Here is a 19,208-nt window from a genome sequence, read left to right as displayed (position 1 = left end):
GACATTTATAACCGGGAGGCGCCAGAGAATTTTAAACGCAGGTGCTCAGGGGATAGATCAATGACAGGAGGAGCTGGGCAATAGTAAATATGACCAAAACAGGTTATTATTATTATTATTATATTAATAATAAAATCGCTGTAGGTGCATTTCAAGTATTTATGAGGAGTGTAGGAGTAGGCCTATTATCGCGCTTAATTTATGACATGGGGGCGCCTGCGCAATCTTTTTTTTTTTCTTTTCCTGCGGAAAGAACTTAAAATACTTATTCATTTTTGGATGTGCTTTCTGTCGTCTCATGCAGTCTCTGTGGATGGAGCGCGTCGCAACAATGAACCGGCTCACAGACATAAACTAAACTGAAACAAATCTATAGAAAGCTTGAAATGTCTACTAGGAACTAATTAAAAAAATAAATAAAAATAAAATAAAATAAAAAAATCTTCTCTAATTATGTAGTCCGTATGAAAATGTGCACGTCCATTAGCCTACTGTGGAGATGGAGAGTCAGCGCCGGCGTTTGCAGCCGACACTAAATGAGAAAGCACTAATTTAGTAATAAATAATTAAAATGTCTTCTTTTTCCCCGATGCATTCATAATTATTACTTTTGTCGGTGCTTTGCAGCAAGCTTTATAGCCTGCATTCTGCGCTCAAGCCTGCGCATAAAGCTTGCTGCAAAGCACCGACAAAAGTAATAATTATGAATGCATCGGGGAAAAAGAAGACATTTTAATTGTTTATATTAAACAGATTAATGTAATACTAAACCATCTTTTAAAGGATGGTTTAGTATTACATTAATCTGTTTAATATAAACATTCGACTAGTTTACTAGAAAAATCCATAGTCGGGGCTGCATGGCCTAGCCTACTTGGCACAAGGAACCGATCCATTTTTTAAATAAAATGCTGTGACATTACGACATGCGACTGCAAATCACGTCACATAGTATTCCATTGCACGAGTTATGCATGTGTAAGTAGACAAATGTTTTTGTATTATTTAATCTTTCTTAAACTATGGTCTTTTTATGGGTGCTGGAGCACCTGCGCCGCCCGTTACAATCATTTGAAGCGTAATAACAGTTCCAAAGGTCAGATTCTCATTTTGAACGCGGCTGCCGCAACATCAGAGTCTATATCCGGATTATAAACGTTTACCCCAATACTTTCATTATTATTTGATGTTTGCAACACAGAAATGTAGCCTACTGTGTAGACTGTTTGTAAACCCAGACAGCACACGTACGTCTGGCCGACGTCGGCCCGATGTACAAAATTTCGTCGGCACGATGTCGCTCAGGGATCGTTTGCTAATCGGCAATACGTCGCCGCGACGTCGGCCTCTGATCGGATATGCCCTCCGGCCGATGTTGGGACGACGCAGCTGTAAATCCCGGCCGCTCTGCGTGGACGCGGTTCACCGGCGTTTTGCTCATCGTTACGGACCACCTGCAGCTGCCGCCGCAGGTTTATAATAAAACAATACACACCACTCTCAAGAACAGCTGCAACTTTATTAATATTTTAATTTAACACATTACACATACAAATACATTTACATTTACCAGATGTTTTGATCAAAAGCGGATAATTCACGATTATTTGTGGTCTTTTGAAAATTAACCATGATTTTACCACAGCATTTGCAGTAAAACCATAGTAAACTCAAAATTAACCATAGTTTTACTACAATCACCATGGTTTAACTATGACTGTTGCAGTAAAACCATAGTAACTACAAAAATAACCATTACTATAGCATTTAAAGTAGTAAAACCATAGTAAAAATAAAATCTACCATAGTTTTACTACAGTAACCATGGTATAACTATGACTGTTGCAGTAAAACCATAGTAACTACAAAATAAACGTTACTACAGCATTTGCAGTAAAACCATAGTTACAACATTTACCATAATTTCAAAACTATGGTCACTATAGTCATAGTTACCAGTTTTACTGAAGTATTACTACAATATTACTATAGAATATGACATCGAAACTGTGGTTTCAAAAATAAAAAAAAACACATGGTTACTATAATCATGCTTGCTAGTTTTACTATAGTAAAACCATGGTTAAATATTGTATAAGTATAGCACTTTTCACAATACTTATGCATATTCTGTAAACCTACTTTGAAATGATATTTCAAGGTTACAATTTAAAAACATCCTTTAATCAGCCAGAGGTGACTGAGACTCACTGGGGAAGACCATCTTCTGGCAACAAAATAATGTCCATATGACAGTAGTTCATAAAACAAGTCATGTGTTCTGTGCTGTCAGCATCGAAGGCTATCTTCATGGCAAAAACTGAGTTACAATAATACAACAGTTGCATAAACACAAATTAAAAAACCAGGCAAACAATAAATAAGCAGTTAAAAATTTTAAATAGCATGATAAAAATTCTAAAATATTTTTATTTAAAGTCTCTTATTTTTGTGTTCAGTTAAACATTATCCTTCAACATTATTAAAGGGTAAGTTCAACAATTTTCAGTCCATTTTGTATTGTTACAATGTTGGTAACATATGTAAAAGAACAATGTTTATTCTTTCTCCCAGTGTAGTTGTCAGCAAAACTGATGCAAAACAGCATTTTTTCATTTAGATGCTGCAAAAGTGTTTGTGTCATTTTGTGAAAACTCATTTCATTTTGCGTCATCTTACGAAGTGCTGCTTACAAATAAAAGGGGACAAATAGGGTCCATATAACTCAGAGAAAGAGTAAATATTGTTCATTTACAGATATTACAGACGTTGCAATAATACATTAGCGGGTTGAAAATCGTCAAACTTACCCTTATAGGCAATATAAGGATAATATTTGTTTTGTGTGTCCAGTGTTTTGTGTGTCCATGTACAGTTGCCGTCATCTGTAGTCTTTGTGAGCGTTGGCATCTTCACAAGTGAGTTTGGATCCAAACTGGAGCTGGCTTCATCTCTAGTAACCTCGGGATGGGCATCCTAAGATAGAAACAGGAAATCAAAAGAATAAAGTTTAGCATAGTTGCTGTTCATATTATTCAGACATATAACTGGAGTGCAAGGTTATCAGATGTGTTGTGTGAATACTTGGCTAAAACATGTATTTTAATGGACTACACATGCCACAGTATATTTAAGTGGGTGGAGCATCATTTGTAATTTACACTACTGTTAAATGTTTGGGGTCAGTAAGATTTTTTTACGTCTTTGAGAGAAGTCTCTTCTGCTCACAAAGGCTGCATTTATTTGATCAAAATGAAGTAAAAACTATTTAACAACAGTTTTCTGCATATTATGCAATGTAATTTATTTCTGTGATCAAAGCAGAACATTCATTACTCCAGTGTCACATGATCTTCAGAAATCATTCTGATACGCTGATTTGCTGCTCAAGAAACATTTCTGATTATTATCAATGTCAAATGCTGTACTGTTTTAAAACTTTATTCACCAAAGAATCCTGGAAAAATGAAGCAGCACAGCTGTTTTCAACGCTGATAAGAATCAGAAAATTAGAATGATTTCTGAAGGATCATGTGACACAAAATTCAGCTTTATCATCACAGGAATAAATTATCTCTCCAAATATATTCAAATTGAAAACAGTTATTTTAAATTGTAGTAAATTGTAATAATTTCATACATTAAACTGTGGTTGGCGTAAGAGACTTTCAAAAACATAAAAAAAACAAAATAATCATACCAACCCCAACTTATGAAACAGTGTGTATGTTCGAGACTTTACTTACTAATCCTGCGGTTTATAGCATCTTGGTGATGTTGTCTTACAGGAGTTCACACTGACTCTGCCGGGTGCAGCAGGCCATCAGCACTGAAGAATCTATGAACAAAACAAGCAATTTGACACAGAGCAAACAATATTTAGTTTGCAACTCCAGATTTATAAGAAGGAAACGAGCTAGAGCAGCAGTAAAATGCAGATAAAAGAAAGAATAATATATATAGCAATCTAATAACATATACATATATAACTAATACTACTAATAATATAATCTTAAGATAACAGAATATATGTTTTTAGTTTCAGGTCGAGTGTCACTTATGTTCAGATAAAATCTTACTAAACAAGTCTCTAGTTTTGTGTTCAGTTAAACATTATCCTTCAACATTATTAAAGGGTAAGCTAAAACATTTTCAGTCCATTTTATATTGTTACAATGTTGGTAACATATGTAAAAGAACAATGCTTATTCTTTCTCCGAGATACCCAGTTACAAGCATTAGTGACAGAATCATCAGCCAATCAAATTTTGAAGTTCAATGACAGCCCGCCCTCTGGGTCTAGTGACGTGCCCAGTGCTACCCCCAGCATTATACCACCCTTTTAGTGAGGGATTTCCAAGGTACGAAAGTGAAATTCAATGAAAAGAAAATGACAGCTGCAGTCACCGGCGCCTACACCAGATCTTGTTGCCTAGCTACTAAAAACACCTTTTCAAGGCGCTCTTTTGAAGACAAGTCAAGTCAAGTCACCTTTATTTATATAGCGCTTTTACAATACAGATTGTGTCAAAGCACTTAACAGTATCAAATTGGAGGACAGAGTGTCAGTAATGTATAATGATAAGATTAAACACTCAATTTTCAGTTAAAGGCATTTCATTATTGAATTCAGAGATGTCATTGTCTAGCTCAGTTTAGTTTAAATAGTATCTGTGCAATCAAATCGGCGATAATCGCTAGAAATTAAGTGTCCCCAACTGAGCAAGCCAGAGGCGACAGCGGCAAGGAACCAAAACTCCCTCTGTGACAGAATGGAGAAAAACCTTGGGAGAAACCAGGCTCAGTCGGGGCCAGTTCTCCTCTGACCAGACGAAACCCGCAGTTCAAAAGTTTATATTTCTATTTTAATTTTGTTGCAATTTCTAACAATAGTAGTATTATGTAGTTAGGTATTTTATTATATTTTAGTTATTTTGTTATTTTGGTTGATATATCTAGGGATATATCTCTGGGGGTCATCTGGGTGTCCTGGTCTCCGCTGACGATCAGGGCTGTAGACATCATCTCTTGGTGCTGATCCACCATCCGATCGGATACGGACTGAGAAACAGACTAGGAAAGAAACAGACAAATATTAGCGTAGATGCCATTCAACTTACGATGTAACGAGTACATCGTGTGTTATGGGAGTGTTCCCGGTTCCGGTTGATCTAATTAATGCAGCCTAACAATCCTTTAACGGATTTGAATAATAGAAGCGTGACACGCGTTATGTGTAAGCCAGGCTAAAGAGATGGGTCTTTAATCTAGATTTAAACTGACAGAGTGTGTCTGCCTCCCGAACAGTGTTAGGTAGACTGTTCCAGAGTTTGGGTGCTAAATAGGAATAGGATCTGCCGCCCGCAGTCGATTTTGATATTCTAGGTATTATCAAACGGCCAGAGTTTTGAGAACGCAGCGGACGTGGAGGACTATAATGCGATAAGAGCTCGCTCAAGTACTGAGGAGCTAAACCGTTCAGGGCTTTATAAGTAATTAACAAGATTTTAAAATCTATCCGATGCTTGATGGGGAGCCAGTGCAGTGTTGACAGAACCGGGCTAATATGGTCATATTTCCTGGTTCTAGTAAGGACTCTAGCTGCTGCATTTTGGACTAACTGTAGTTTGTTGATCAAGCGTGCAGAACAACCACCTAATAAAGCATTACAATAGTCTAACCTTGAGGTCATAAACGCATGAATTAACATTTCTGCATTTGACGTTGAGAGCATTGGTCGCAATTTAGATATGCTTTTGAGATGAAAAAATGCAGTTTTACAGATGCTAGAAACATGGCTTTCAAATGACAGATTGCTATCGAACAGCACACCTAGGTTCCTGACTGATGAAGAAGAATTGACAGAGCAGCCGTCAAGTGTTAGATAATGTTCTAGGTTATTACATGTGGGGTTTTTAGGTCCGATAATTAACACCTCTGTTTTTTCAGAATTTAGCAGTAAAAAATTATTCGTCATCCAGTTTTTTATATCGACTATGCATTCCGTTAGTTTCTCAATTTGGTGTGTTTCACCGGGTCATGAAGAAATATAGAGCTGAGTATCATCAGCATAACAGTGAAAGCTAACACCATGTCTCCTAATAATATCTCCCAAGGGTAACATATAAAGCGTGAAAAGTAACGGCCCTAGTACTGAGCCTTGAGGTACTCCATACTGCACTTGTGATCGATATGATACCTCTTCATTCACTGCTACGAACTGATGGTGGTCAGATAAGTACGATTTGAACCATGCTAAGGCACTTCCACTAATGCCAACAAAGTTTTCTAGTCTATTCAAAAGAATGTTGTGGTCGATAGTGTCGAACGCAGCGCTAAGATCCAGTAGAACTAATAAAGAGATACAACCACGATCAGATGACAGAAGCAAGTCATTTGTAACTCTAATGAGAGCAGTCTCAGTACTATGATACGATCTAAATCCTGACTGGAATTCCTCACAGATATCATTTTTCTCTAGGAAGAAATATAATTGTGAGGATACTACCTTTCTAGTATCTTTGACAGAAAAGGAGATTTGAGATCGGTCTGTAATTAACTAGATCTTTGGGGTCAAGTTGTGGTTTTTTAATGAGAGGCTTAATAACTGCCATTTTGAAGGTTTTGGGGACATATCCTAATGACAATGATGAATTAATAATAGCCAAAAGAGGATCTATGACTTCTGGAAGCAGCTCTTTTAGTAGTTTAGATGGAATCGGGTCTAACATACATGTTGTTGGTTTAGATGATTTAACAAGTTTATACAATTCTTCCTCTCCCACAGTAGAGAATGAATGAAATTGTTCCTCAGGGGATCTATAGTGCGCTATCTGATGCGATACTGTAGCTGACGGCTGCAAGGATACAATTTTATCTCTGATAGTATCGATCTTGGAAGTGAAGTAGTTCATAAAGTCATTACTGCTATGCTCTTGGGAAATGCCAACACCTGTTGATGCTTGATTTTTCGTTAATTTAGTTACTGTATTGAATAAATACCGAGGGTTATGTTTGTTTTCTTCTAGAAGAGACGAAAAGTAATCAGATCTAGCAGTTTTAATGCTTTTCTGTAGGATAGGGTACTTTCCGCCAAGCTAAACGAAATACCTCTAATTTAGTTTTCCTCCAGCTGCGCTCCATTTTCCGGGCTGCTCTCTTTAGGGCGGGTGTGCTCATTATACCACGGTGTTGGACTCTTATCCTTAATCTTCCTTAAGTGTAAAGGAGCAACCGCATCTAAAGTGCTAGAAAAGAGAGAGTCCATAGTTTCAGTTACATCATCAAGTTGTTCTGAGCTATTGGATATACTGAGGAACTGAGATAAGTCAGGAAGATTATTTATAAAGCAGTCTTTTGTGGTAGAAGTGATGGTTCTACCATATTTGTAACAAGAAGTTGGCTTTACAGCTTTAGCTATATGGAGTATACAGGAGACTAGATAATGATCTGAGATATCATCGCCTGCTGTAAAATTTCAACGCCACTGACATCAATTCCATGTGACAGTATTAAATCTAGAGTATGTTTTCGACAATGAGTAGGGCCTGACACGTGTTGTTTAACACCAATTGAGTTTAGAATGTCTATAAATGCTGATCCCAACAAATCTCTTTCATTATCAACATGGATATTAAAATCACCAACGATTAGGACTTTATCTGCAGTCAGCACTAACTCCGATAGAAGATCAGAAAATTCTTTAATAAAGTCTGTATGGTGCCCTGGTGGCCTGTATACAGTAGCCAGTACAAACATCACAGGATTTATCATTAACACTTGTTTCTTTGGATAACGTTATATGAAGCACCATTACTTGAACGAATTATACTTGAAACCTGGCCTCTGAGAGATACTGAAAATATTTCTATAAATTGTAGCAACACCTCCCCTTTACCTTCGGACGCGGTTCATGTTTGTAACAGTAATCTTGGGGTGTAGACTCGTTTAAAGTAATGTAATCATCTTGTTTTAGCCAGGTTTCTGTCAAACAAAGCACATCTAGTTTATGGTCAGTGAACATATCATTTACAAAAGTGCTTTTGAAGAAAGGGATCTAATATTCAATAAGCCAAGCTTTATCATGTGTTTATCTGTATTATATCGTTTTTATTTGTTGAACATCAATTAAATTGTTACTATTACTTTGGTTTGGATGTTTTCTGTATTTTCTAGTTCGGGAACAGACACAGTCTCTATAGCGTGATATCTAGATGAAAAGATTCTATGTGCTGAGAGTTAACTGACTTTGGTGACATGAGGCGGCTAGCAGACGATCGGTTTAGCCAGTCTGTCTGCTTCCTGACCTGGGCTCCAGTTAGTCAAGTACAAACTCTAAGACTATGTGCCATATTTCTAGAGAGAAGAGCGGCACCACCCCAGGAGGGATGAACACCATCTCTTTTCAACAGGTCAGGTCTGCCCCAAAAATTCTTCCAATTGTCTATAAAGCCTATGTTATTTTGCGGGCACCACTTAGACATCCAGCCATTAAGTGACGACAGTCTGCTATGAATCTCATCACCCCGGTAAGCAGGAGCGGACCAGAGCATATTACGGTGTCTGACATCGCATTTGCAAGTTCACACACCTCTTTAACATTATTTTTGGTGATCTCCGACTGGCGAAGTCGAACATCATTAGCGCCGACGTGGATAACAATCTTACTGAATTTACGTTTAGCATTAGTCAGCACTTTTAAATTTGCCAAGATGTCAGGCGCTCTGGCTCCTGGTAAACAATGGACTATGTTGGCTGGTGTCTCTATTTTCACGTTCCGCATAATAGAATCGCCAATAACTAGAGCACTTTCATCAGGTTTCTCAGTGGGTGCTTCACTGAGTGGGGAGAACCTGTTTGATGTTCTGATCGAACGGAAGAGTGGTGTTTTGACCCGCGACTATGCCGCCTCACTGTCACCCAGTTGCCCTGCTGCACGGGCTCAACCGAAACCGAACAATGTACAGGACTCCTTGAGCTAGTCGCATCCAAAGCAGTATCTACAGCCCTCACATTCTTACTGTCCTCAACTAAAGTTTGGATGTGTGTCTCTAGTTCTAAAACCTTCTCTGTCAGCCTAACTATTTCTCTGCATTTATCACATGTGAATCCCTCGCTGCTGACAGAGACAGATAAACTATACATGTGGCAGACAGTGCAAACAACAATAGCAGGAGAAGAAGCCATTACTCACCGTGATTGATGAATGATACCAACTTAACTTACCACTTACCACTGTTGTTAGATGAGCTCGTGAAAAACGGAGCGAGGGAAAAAATAAAATAATAATAGGCGCGAATAGAAATGCAAATGGAACCGCGAGTGACAAGCTAACGGGCTAACAAGCTGCACTCGCGGTTTTTAAAGGCGAACGATCAAATTAGTTAGATTAGTTTGAAAGATAACACTAGAAATATGGTGAGAATTAAGTTATATATTATCACTTTAGACAAAAGGGAGTGAAAGTAAGGTAGAGATTCAATAAAAAGCGAAGGTACACGGAGCTACAAACACAAACCTCACAGCAGCACAACAGACTGAAGTAATCGAACAAGAGGATGAAACGAGATCCAACAAACGAGAATGACTGAGAAAGGAAGACCTACACCCAAACTGAATTCGCTAACAAAGGCCAGCAAAGTTTTTATGCACCATTTCAAAGATTGCAACTATGATTGCTATGAGTGGCTAACAGCTAGCACCGAGCACAAGTTATTTTGTTGACGTGTTTACTTTTTAATCCAAGTAAAGAGGCATGGAATGATAGACCCAGGGACTTTATTTACAAGTGACAGGTGAGTGCTTTATTATTTGATGAGTATTGTATCATGCACATTGTTATGGAGGTGTACATGGTGCGTTGATAATACTGTGGTGTGGTGTGTGGATGTCCAGCATTTGTACAGTTTTGCTGCTTTGGGCACGTTGTCATTTTAGAGTGACGTGAATGTGCATAGTGACTTGTGTATTGGCGGATTACTTTTACTGATCATGATGTAGGAAAATTTACTCTGCATTTAACCCACCCTAATCTAGCCTACTGTTGAAATTGTTGATCAGCAGTCATTGTTGTTGAGAGCCTGTGTGCGGCATAATATGTGCATTACGCATATGGCTACATTAGCTGTAACAGAAATGTGTAAAATGTGTACATGTAGTTTACAGTTGCTTACTGAAGGCCCTGACTGAAACCCCACGGTACGCCACTGTCTGACAGTAGGTTCACTCCAACTCTGCTGGGTGCAGCAGGCCATCACCACTGAAGAATCTAGGAAAGAAACAAGCAATCTGTCACAGAGCCAGCAATATTTAGTTTGCAACTCCAGGTTTATTAGAAGGAAACGAGCTAGAGCAGCAGTAAAATGCAAATAAAAGAAAGAATAATATATAACAATTATTAACAAATATATATACACACATACACACACACACACACACCAAATTCTACTACTACTACTAATAACAACATAATCTTAATATAACAGAATCTATGTTTTTAGTTTTAGGTTGAGTGTCACTTACGATTTGATGTCAAGGCCTTCTTAAAATTGGCTAAATATATTCAGAAAAATGCACATTAATATATTTCATGATCTATATTTCAGCTTCTTCAGTTCACCTGTATTTCTAAGTCAGTAGCTCCCTTCAGAAATGTTGAAATCTTGGAGCTTCCCTTCTGTTATGTAGAGTTTCTTTCTGTCCTCCTGAAATCACAGAACAATTTTTATTAGTATTTGTTTACCATGAAATATCAAAACTTGTTTTCAGTCGATTACACTCTCCATGTAAGTGATGTCATCGATTCAGTAAAGTCTTTTCCAACAACCCTTTGACAAATCGCCAGGAAAACCTTTACAGAGCTATCAAAATCTCTCATATGGGTAGTTGACATATCAATGTGTCCTATGGTGTGACAGCAAAAAAATTTAAAAAAAAATTAAATTAAATTAAAATAAACTAACATTGAAGATAAACCTTTCTCATGCTATTTGTAACTCTAAGAATGAAGATACATTTTTCTCAAGTTATTTGTAGACATTTTTGCTGTCACACCATAGGACACAGTCCAATTTTTTATTTTATTCGAATATTTGATTAAAAGCCCAGGGTTTCATAAACACGAGCTCAATCTAGAGTTAGCCTACCTGAAAACTAAGATGCTAACAGACTTTTTCGAAGACACTAAACCATTTCTATAAAATAAATATTTAATTGAAACATGTCAATAACAAGTAAGAAACGTGTCAGGGACGTCTGTATGTAATATTTGTGTGATTAAGTTTAGGGACTATACAGTACTTACCTGAAATCGGTGAAAACCGCAGCGAGAGACGGAGATTACTGTTCGCCAGTAGTTGTGTCAAAGCCCCGTTTCCATGGCAACTCTGCTCCCCGCTCGCGCAGAGCTCAACGCGCACACAGCATTTACACAAATAAACATATAGGATTAAAATATTACATTAATAAATTACAGACTCTTTCAATTAATATTCAATAATGAACTTATAACTCAATTTGTAGTTCAAAAAGCAACAGCAACAATAGCTCACCGTATAGAGACGGATTCTTTCTGGCAGCCGGTAAAAGAGTGAAAAACACGGCGAAAAAGCAGTTAGGACTTCTCTTTAATAATCCGCTTTAACATTTCCCCTCAGAGAAATGGCTGGAAACGCATTAAGGCGTAAACATTAAATTTAAAAAAATCGCTAGCGTGACCGTTAGCTAAACAAGTTAGTTGGAAATTAGCCACAGTCTCTTCACCTGTGCTGTAGCACACCAAATGTGCCTAACTAGTACCTTTTAAGTGTCACAGAATCAACAAAGTAGTATTTGTTTGTAATTTAGCTGAAGTGAAATCTTACCTGAAAGCACAGATGTCACCGGGACCAGTGTCTTCTCTCTGTGGGTTGCTAAGAGACGAATAACTGGGCTCGCCGCAAACAGAAAAGCGCGGCATCGGCCCGCGGTCGTGAACCGACTCGGGGCCGACGACTGATGAGCTGGAAAACAGAGCACTGACCGAATTATATCGGCCTACGCCTGGCCGATGTTTATTAGATGTTTCAGGTAGTGAGGCCGACGTTTCGATATTGGGCCGACGTCGGCCAGACGTACGTGTGCTGTCTGGGAAGCTGTTTCAAACATAAAGTTTATGATGAGCGCTGCTCTCTCTGGATCAGCGGCTGCGCGAAAGCAGGTTTAAATATTCCTATGTGATTGTGATTTCAATGGTTTAATAGACATGGTCTCATCGACATAGCAATAAAACTGAGTGTGTTTGAATCGAGATCATGATCTTTTAATGAGTAATCCATGAGCCTGTAGCCTATGTATTTTTGTATGTCATAATTTGTACCAGACCTCAAAAGCCCCGCCCGCTTCCGCGATCCATGCACACGCACACATTAGCCTTTATAATTTAGCCTTGAGTAAAGAAAACGCTGTACTTATTCAAACATCAGTTCTTTATTTACCCTTGTATTGCAAAGAAGTAGACGTCTGTCTTCAAAATGCACGCCGTCGCCACACTTCATTCTGAATTGAGGCGGGGTGGAGTTATGATGTTTGACTAACAATTTGAGGATGCAATGGCCTTACGAGGTTTAGTCACAAGCTCCTTTGAATGATTTTCATTGGTTAAATATTTGTAAAACCCACAAAACGACATAGCAATGACCAATAGCACTGATTTAAAATAATAACGAAATATAATAGAGATAAGGAAGTTTTTTGATAATTTTCCACGGAACACCTGAAAACAATGGTTGGGAAACACTGTTTTAACAATAATTTACATTTAAGTCAGTGATTCCACTGCGTACCACTAGAGGGAGCCCGCGTACCACACTTTGAGAACCACTGATCTAAACCAACGACCTGTATGTTAGACCCTGTTCCATCTAAACTCCTAAAAGAGGTGCTTCCAGAAGTAATAGATCCTCTTCTGAATATTATTAATTCATCATTGTCATTAGGATATGTCCAAAAAACCTTCAAACTGGCTGTTATTAAGCCTCTCATTAAAACTTGACCCCAAAGAATTAATTAATTACAGATCGATCTCGAATCTCCCTTTTCTGTCAAAGATATTAGAAAAGGTAGTATCATCACAACTATGTTCCTTCTTAGAGAAAAATGCTATATGTGAGGATTTCCAGTCAGGTTTTAGACCATATCATATAGTACTGAGACTGCTCTCATTAGATTTACAAACGACCTGCTCTTATCATCTGACCGTGGTTGTATCTCCCTATAAGTGCTACTGGATCTTAGCGCCACATTTGACACTTATCGACCACAACATTCTTTTAAATAGACTAGAAAATTATGTTGGCATTAGAGGAAGTGCACTGGCATGGTTCAAATCGTACTTATATGACGGCCATCAATTCATGGCAGGAAATGAAAAGGTATCATACCAGTCACAAGTGCAGTATGGAGTACCTCAAGGCTCAGTACTAGGCCCCTTACTTTTCACGCTTTTACATGTTACCCTTGGGAGATATTATTAGGAAACTTGGTGTTAGCTTTCACTGTTATGCTGATGATACTCTATATTTCTTCACGACCCGATGAAACATACCAATTTGCAAAACTAACGGAATGTATAGTTGATATCAAAAACATGATGACTAGCAATTTCTTACTGTTAAATTCTGAAAAAACAGAGGTGTTAATTATTGGACCAAAAACCTTTGCATGTAATAAACTAGATCACTATCTAATACTTGATGGCTGCTCTGTAAATTCTTCGTCATCAGTTAGGAACCTTGGCGTACTTTTTGATAGCAATCTTTTCTTCAAAAAACATGTTTCTAACATTTGTAAAACTGCATTTTTCCATCTTAAAAACATATCTAAATTATGACCTATGCTCTCAATGTCAAATGCAGAAACATTAATTCATGCGTTCATGACCTCGAGGCTAGATTATTGTAATGCTTTATTGGGTGGTTGCTCTGCACGTTTAATAAACAAACTCCAGCTGGTTCAAAATGCAGCAGCTAGAGTTCACATTAGCCCGGTTCTGTCAACACTGCACTGGCTCCCTATTAAACATCGTATACATTTTAAGATCTTGCTAATTACCTATAAGGCCCTGAATGGTTTGGCACCTCAGTATTTGAGTGAGATCTTATCACACTATAGTCTTTCATGTCCGCTGCGATCTCAAAACTCTGGCCATTTGATAATACCTAGAATATCAAAATCAACTGCGGGCGGGAGATCATTTTCCTATTTAGCACCCAAACTCTGGAACAATCTACCTAACACTGTTCAGGAAGCAGACACACTCTGTCAGTTTAAATCTAGATTAAAGACCTATCTCTTTAACCTGGCTTACACATAATACAATATCGCATTTCTATTATTCAAATCCGTTAATGGATTGTTAGGCTGCATTAATTAGGTCAGCCGGAACCGGGAAGATGTAACCCCCGATGTACTTGTTGCATCGTTACAAGAATGGCATCTACGCTAATATTAGTCTGTTTATTTCTTATTCCGAGGTCACCATAGCCACCCAGATCCAGACTGTATCCAGATCAGATGGTGGATCAGCACCTAGAGATTACCTCTACAGCCCTGAATGCCAGCGGAGACCAGGACAACTAGATGAGCCCCAGAGACTGATCCCCAGTGAAGACCCTGTCTCCTAGAGACCACAGGAACCAGATGAGTCCTTTGCACAATCTGACTCTGCTGCAGCCTAGATTTAAACTGCTGATTGTGTCTGGCCAGAGGAGAATGACACTATTTCGACACACTATTTCCCCGTCTAAATACTGTAAAGCTGATGTAAAGCCACCCAGCTTTATATCAAGCTGATGTAAAGCTGCTTTGACACAATTTGCATTGTTAAAAGCTCTATACAAATAATAGTGACTTGACTTGATAGTAACACATAATTTAGATAAAGTAGAATGTCACGTGTTGTCATCTCGGCATTATGACATGGCGTGAAGGCAGCTTTAAAACTCCTTCCAGACAGCAGGAAAAACACGAGTCACAATATTAAGAGCCTCCAAAAAAATCAGTCACTGAAAAAACATCTACAATCATATTATATATATATATGAACGCTTATCAGTGTACAAAGAGGTATTTTTTGCCACTCAATGGTGTAGGTAAATCTAACAGCAGGTGTTATTTTAATAGAAAATGTGAATAACAGCAGCTTAGAGCGCCATCTGGTGTTAAAAATAAAATCTCACGTCTGGAACGATAATATTAAGGTGCGCCAAGTGTTCGTTTACCGGTCAAAAGAGCCCACCTTAAAGGGATAGTTCACCCAAAAATTAAATTACTCACCCTCAAGCCATCCTAGGTGCATGCAGGGCTGTTGCTAGTGGTTTGAAAAGTGGTGACGATTATAGGGGCCCACGGCTGAGGGGGGGCCCCTGGTGATTTCAACCAACTGGCCTAGGCCAGTCTGAAAAGATCCTCAGTACAATTAATGGGCCACTGCTGAGCGTCATCATGAAGGCTTATCAGTTGCATGCATTTTTTAAGCATATTTAAACATTAAAAAGAGTTTAAAGCATTCAAGCACAAGATACTAAAGAACTGAACTGACCAATTTGAGTTTTGCTGCTTCTTGCTCTTGAACCGACAAATACATACACAGTCTTGGTGAGTATCCTCGAAAAAAACCCTTCGGTTATGTCTCAAATGAATGTAAACAGTTGGGAAAGAAATCGGATGTGTATCTTTATATTGGATGTATTGTTTCTTAATGTAACAGCCTGATTTACTAACTGCTGTCGTTGGTGTCCTTAATGTTAATCCAAGAAATTAAATGAAGAGAAAATCACTCATTGCTCTTTACTGAAATACTTTGTAGTTTTAACAAGAATTAATCTATATTCTGAAGATATATAGATTAGGATTTATGCAAATAGAAAAAGCATCAGCAAATTAAGAAAACATCTTCATCAGTTTGACAGCAGGTAATGCAAATGCACAACACAAACAAATAAAGAAAGCACTGCAAATGCTCACAACACAACCAAATAAAGAATTTTATTTGCAGCAAGTTTCTTTGATTGGTTGTGTTGTTAGTATTTGCAGCGTGTTTCTTTATTTGGTTGTGTTGTGAGCATTTGCAGCGCATGTGTTGTCAAATTGATGAAGTTGTTTTCTTAATTTGCAGGTGTTTTTTCTATTTACAGCTCGTTCAGCTCTCTCGGCCACCGTACTTACATATAATTATGTGGAGCGAGATTTATGACCAATAATTTTCATGATAGGTGGGGCTAGTTAGCTAGCTAGTTACGACAAAAACTCAGATTTGCACAAGAGGCATTTATTCGCTGGCTGAATTATTGCATCATGTTTGGAGAGGATGCAGAGTCTCACCTGAAGATGAAATACTTACTGTAACTTTGAACAGCTGTGTTTCTTATAATGGTGTAGAGAACAAGTGAGTGAAACGGTTTTGCATAGTTTGGGCAGTAGCTGCTGGTAACTAGCCTCAAAGAAGCCATCAGTCATGGCAGGTTCTGTACAGGAATGACAACTGCACTGTACAACTGAATTAACTTCCAAAAATGCAGGTGACAGCCACTTTTGTATGGAATCTTAAGAATCTTAATGTATTGCTTAATGTATTGCTTTTTTATTTTTAATTTACAATTTTACTCTCCCAGTATTATTAGACAGATTTCAGTGTCATTGGTTCATGCATTTAGTGGACTCACTCACATATGACCCATCTTAAAGGCCCCGCCACCCCCTTGTGTCAAAGCGGTGTGGCACTTTCAATCTGCTGCAGAGACAAGGAAAAATAGGAAAGAAAATGAGCAAGGTAAGTGATGGATTTGACAAAGCTTATGTTGAAATGGTGGCTGCTGCAATGTGTTTTGTCAATTTAATTAGGCATTTCATGACAGCTTTGAAGACGCTGTTGCCAGTGTAACAACAGTGTAGTGCACGGTGAAGTGTTATCGTGGGCACTTCAAAAGAACAGAATAATTAGAGATACCTTGTACGAATTGTTTAGATTTTTAGAACATATGGTTATGTATATATTTATATTATTGACATGCAAGAAGTGATTTTATTTCCTTATGAAATTAATTCCTCATGAGGCCAAAACTCAGGAACTCTGTGTTCTAGCTTGTGAATATATTGTTTTTCCCCTTCATGTTTGGAATCGTTCTAAAGGTCTCTGTGCGATTGGTCAACTGGTCTCAATTTCACAGTAGTCACTTGTATTATGAGAAAGATTGAAAATGTTTATAGAGTTGTGTCCCCCTTTAGGGGTGCGTGAGAATGTTTTCCTATCTCCAGCCAGGTGTGACCCTGGAGCACTGGAACCAAAAAACCAAAAGGTCTTTTATGTTTTTACAACTGATCTCAAGATTTCTTTGTTGTCTGGTCTGAGTATATAAGGGAAGTGACCAAACACTACTGCGCGATTCTGTAGCCAGAATAAGCCCGTAGTGTGGTGTGTGCTCTTACACTCCGTACTATATATTTTCTAAAAGTCAGACATGCATTTCATTTTTATTCAAAAATGTAATTGTGTTAAATACATTGTGCCCATAGAGCACACTGTATAGTTGTCTGTGCTACTACATGTACACATAGGCTAGTTAAGTTTATTCTTTAAAACACGATTACTTCGCTGTAAGTGTTCTTTGAAATACTTAGGTAAGAGGTTGTTGATGCTATGCATTTTAGACTGTGTGTCTTGTGTTAAATTAGGATAACTGTTACATGTGTGACTATGTTAAATTTGTTTGCCTCCTGCGTAGATCACTTGGCCATATAGCCACAGTACCTATGTACAGGAGCAGGGTTCCCAGACAGCAACATAGTGTTGGCCCAGATTCGGCCCACATCTGTGGGCCGAATCTGGGCCGACACTGGTTGCTGTCTGGGTTGCCACACGGCTACAATGTGATATACAATTGCATTATCCTTTCTAAAATTGGCTTCTAATTATTTCACTATGTAATTGGCATGATACAATTTTACCTGACGAATAATAAATTGTTATATTTGACTTATTCTGATCTCTTCAGAAATCATTTTTTTCAAGTAGGTTAATGTGTAATGATACTTCCACAAATCTGCGTTCAGGACAGATCATACCGAAGCACCAATGGAGGAACCATGAGGGGCTTTTGATTTCTGACTGTCACTGGCGTAACAAGGTGTAGCTCTCGTGGTTATAGGAAAAAAATACACTTTTTTGTTATGAGTATGCAGGGTGCATCTCACTCAAAGGCATTATAACCACTCTGCATCCTCTGAGTAAGTTCAGAACTGAAGAGTTTGTGTCCATGGGTTCACTATCGGCCGAGTGCAATTCCTGTGCGGTACCTGGTCCCTAATGAACGAAGAATTGAGAGTATGGGATTTCCACAATAATCAAATATCTAAATTAATATACAATCGATATCTGTGATAAATTTTTAATTAAGAATATTGCCTAAATTTAATGATCACTTGAAATTGGAGCCAGATTGAACACGGAGGTAGATCAAAATTGAAACTAAATCCTGATAAATTCAGAAGCGCAAGTAAAAAACCGAATACGCATTAAACCTTCGACCAGGCCGCTGAATTCCGCTTTTTGGGCTGGCGGGTGGATCCTTATGTAACCCAGGTCCCATGTAATTAGAAAATAAAGCTGGAGTGGTTAATACAATGAGACTGGGCCTGGGCTCGTTGTATTGGAAATACAACTTGCTTTGAATGCTACTTAATAAACGTATTTGTAATACTCTTTGTTGTTCTTATAATGACCACCACAACTGTATTTTAGATACAAAAATATTCAAAAGTATTTATTTACAACATGAAAAATAAAATAAATGTATCTTAGAATAAAATAAAACAAATCACAGGGGTATGAAAAAAAAATTGAAAATAAAGCTTACAAGCAAATAAAGCTTCACTTTCCCAAAAGAAAACCTTTCTGTGGTTATATTGCAATTAAATAATTATTTAATCCCTCTGAAAATGTCCACACTCGTTGCAGGCCTGTTCAATGACACTTTGTGTGCGGTGGGGCCTAAAAACTGGAATGGCCGCTTCACTCAGAACTGAGCATAAACAAAAAGCACGTGCATGTGGATGTTAGTACTCACGAATCCAGGTTAAGTCAGTACGGCAAAGACAATGGTAATGGCGATGGTAATGGCAAAGGAAGAAACAGCACCAAAAGTCACAGGACGGCAACAGGGCACGCAGAACAG

At 38.1% G+C, this 19,208-nt stretch overlaps 1 long non-coding RNA gene across 3 annotated transcripts; it reads right to left on the bottom strand.

The window, feature by feature from the left end:
- Positions 1 to 1,506: 1,506 nt before the first annotated feature.
- On the bottom strand, positions 1,507 to 12,524 carry LOC131529865 (uncharacterized). Of its 3 annotated transcripts, none has more exons than XR_009268235.1 (6): positions 12,474 to 12,524; positions 11,303 to 11,999; positions 10,619 to 10,703; positions 10,173 to 10,267; positions 3,747 to 3,838; positions 1,507 to 2,976 (listed from the first exon to the last, which is right to left on the bottom strand). It is a non-coding gene; the product is annotated as an uncharacterized LOC131529865 (long non-coding RNA). The 3 variants fall into 3 exon arrangements; XR_009268236.1 differs by lacking the exon at positions 12,474 to 12,524 and having other exon boundaries at positions 1,510 to 2,976; positions 11,303 to 11,662; positions 11,862 to 12,364; XR_009268234.1 differs by lacking the exon at positions 12,474 to 12,524 and having other exon boundaries at positions 1,514 to 2,976; positions 11,303 to 12,329.
- Between the last annotated feature and the right edge of the window lie 6,684 nt (positions 12,525 to 19,208).

This window comes from Onychostoma macrolepis, chromosome 22 (genome assembly GCF_012432095.1).
Source record: "Onychostoma macrolepis isolate SWU-2019 chromosome 22, ASM1243209v1, whole genome shotgun sequence".
Classification (NCBI taxonomy): Eukaryota; Metazoa; Chordata; class Actinopteri; order Cypriniformes; family Cyprinidae; genus Onychostoma; species Onychostoma macrolepis.
The sequence above is the reverse complement of the archived record's forward strand: the minus strand, read 5'-3'. Positions and strand labels throughout refer to the sequence as shown.